The 3,142-nt window shown below is 39.1% G+C and overlaps 1 pseudogene; it reads left to right on the forward strand.

Annotated features, from left to right (window-relative positions):
- Window positions 1–731: 731 nt before the first annotated feature.
- LOC131492295 (5S ribosomal RNA) lies at window positions 732–850 on the forward strand (annotated as a pseudogene).
- The last annotated feature ends 2,292 nt before the right edge of the window (window positions 851–3,142 follow it).

Raw genomic sequence — 3,142 nt, forward strand, 5'->3', positions numbered from 1 at the left:
TACACTTATTGTTTACTATATGCCAGGCACTGTGCTAAGCATTTTAAGTAGATGATGACATTTAACAAGTAGCAGAAAATGCATCCTATTTTTCAGCGGGGTCACATCATACATCTGCTATTTAATGTGAATTAACATTTCACACTCATCAGTTCCCATTCTCCAAAAAATGAGAGATGAAAGCTATAGAAATATAAATTTATATGAACATTTTCCTTCCATTTCACTCAGTTAGCCTATGCCCCAGAGTGAGAGGGGAGAGGCGAATATGCTCTTTCCCCAGCTGAAGTCACTTTTCATACAGCTTTCACAGTGTGAGCACCTAGCTGTCGATTATGACTAAAGACTGTGAATGTAGTCTATATACTTTAGTGGATACTAACCTAAGGGAATTTCCAATGCCAGAGCAGAAACTGGTTGTATTAGACTTCTTAAGAGAAGACATGTCAGTCTCCAATGTGAAACTTCCCAAGGAATTTTCAAGGCTAATTTGACAGTATGCAGTTTTTGCCATATATGTTGACTTACCAATGAAGTGAGAGGGAAGAGCCTCAGATAGAAGTTAAAGAAAGGGCTTTTAAATTTCAAGCAGAAAGGAGGGAAATATGTGAAATGGTTAGTAGTATGGAAGAGTAAGGGAGTATATAAATTAAGGAAATGTTGTAGAGTTGTCCAGCAATGGTAAAAATCGGCTATGCATTGTGATTTTGACTTCAAAGTGTGACAAATGAGTCTGTGGCCATACCAACTTGAATGTGCCCAATCTTGTCCGATCTTGGAAGCTAAGCAGAATCTAGCCTGGTTAGTACTTGGATGGGAGACTGCCTGGGAATTTCAGGTGCTGAAGGCTTTAAAAAAATAGTGTGACAGGGGCGCCTGGGTGGCGCAGTCGGTTGAGCGTCCGACTTCAGCCAGGTCACGATCTCGCGGTCCGTGAGTTCGAGCCCCGCGTCAGGCTCTGGGCTGATGGCTCGGAGCCTGGAGCCTGTTTCCGACTCTGTGTCTCCCTCTCTCTCTGCCCCTCCCCCGTTCATGCTCTGTCTCTCTCTCTGTCCCAAAAATAAAAAAAAAAAAAAAAAAAAAAAAAAATAGTGTGACAAATGAGCATGATTATGCTTTTTCTCCCAATACAATTAGCAACTAAAGTACAGAGGAAGAAGTAGGTAGAAAATTGTGATTAATAGAAGGTGGAGAGGGGGAAAAGGATATATGGGTATATACAAGAGGGTTATTTTAATGCTAGGCATGGAGTCTGAGCTGGGTAAAAAGAAAGTGAGGACATGGATTGAGAGAGTGAATAATGAAAAAAAATGGTGGGGTCAATGTACTGAAAGTCCCAGTGTAGTCAAATAATCTTGGATTAACCACAAATTTGCTATGCTCATCAGCTCTTTTTTCTTTTTCAATTAATGGTGCCATCTTCTTCCAATCTCGGAAGGAAGAATCCTAGGACCAATACTCTATATCTACATCTTACTCAACCCCTTCCACCTCATGATACTCACTTAATAACCAAAAATAGTAGCTTCAATATTCTGAAGTTTCATATCTGTATTATCTAGAAGACTCATAGCTTCTCTCTGCCTTATATAAACCATTGCCACCCTATCCCTTTCTACCACCTACATTATTTCCAGGATGACTTGGTAACAGGAAAATTATGCCATGGCTTCCAACAGATTTTGGGGTTAAGAGAACATAAAGGCCTTCATGACCTGGCCTTTGCCCGCTGCTTCATCACCACATTCCCTCTCCCAGTTGCATTGCCACACACGCATTCGTTGCTCCAGCCATACCTGCAGTTTCCACAATCAGTCCATAATTTTTTTCTGTTTCTCTCTGGCCTTTTCCATGAAACTACATCTAACAGCCTCAGTCTTCGACACATGTCTACTAGGATGAATTCCCTGAGCAACACTTTTGGAATGTAATTATTTGTTAATCACCTTCCATTTCAAAAGGTGACATATGATTTTCTAGTCTCTTAAAGTAGATTATAAGGATTCTGAGATAGGAATTGCATATTGTCTGTAATATTCTATTCCTTATAGCACCTAACGTAGTTTTAAATACAAAGGAAGTACTAAAAAGTGCTTGCTGGAAAAAAATACATAAATAATTGAATACATGAATAAATGAAAAAACTTCTTTGAAGCAAACCTCCACTTTTAAAATATTTTTTAAATTTAAATTCAAGTTAGTTAACATACAGTGCAGTGTTAGTTTCAGAAGTAGAACCCAGTGATTCTTCACTTACATATAACACCCAGTGCTCATCCCAGAAAGTGCCCTCCTTAATGCCTATCACCCATTTAGCCCACACCCCCACCCATACCCCTTCCAGTAACCCTGTTTGTTCTCTGTATTCAAGAGCCTCTTATGCTTTGCCTCCCTCTCTGCTTTTATCTTATTTTGTTTTCCTTCCCTTCTCCTATGTTCACCTGTTTTGTTTCTTAAATTCCACATATGAGTGAACTCATATGTTACTTATCTTTATCTGACTGACTTATTTTGCTTAGTATAATGCACCCTAGTTCCATCTGCATTGTTGCAAATGGCAAGATTTCATCCTTTCTGATAGCCAAGTAATATTTCATTGTATACATGTACCACATCTTCATCCATTTGTCAGTTGATGGACATTTGGGTTCTTTCCATACTTTGGCTATTGTTGATAGTGCTGCTATAAACATTGGGGTGCATATGCCCCTTTGAATCAGTATTTTTGTATCTTTTGGATAAGTATCTAGTAGTGCAATTGCTGAGTCATAGGGTAGTTCTATTTTTAATTTTTTGAGGAACTTCCATACTGTTTTCCAGAGTGGCTGCAACAGTTTGCATTCCCACCAGTAGGGCAAATGGGTTCCCTTTTCTCTGCATCCTCACCAACATCTCTTATTTCCAGAGTTGTTCATTTTAGCCATTCTTTCAGGTGTGAGGTGGTATCTCATTGTGGTTTTGATCTGTATTTCTCTGATGATGAGTGATGTTGAGCATCTTTTCATATGTCTGTAGCCATCTGGATGTCTTCCTTGGAAAACTGTCTATTCGTGTCTTCTGCCCATTTTTTACTGGATTATTTGGGTTTTTTTTGGGGGGGTGTTGAATTTGATACGTTCTTTATAGATTTGGGACACTAACT

The sequence above is a fragment of the Neofelis nebulosa genome, chromosome 12 (assembly GCF_028018385.1).
Source record: "Neofelis nebulosa isolate mNeoNeb1 chromosome 12, mNeoNeb1.pri, whole genome shotgun sequence".
Taxonomy (NCBI): Eukaryota; Metazoa; Chordata; class Mammalia; order Carnivora; family Felidae; genus Neofelis; species Neofelis nebulosa.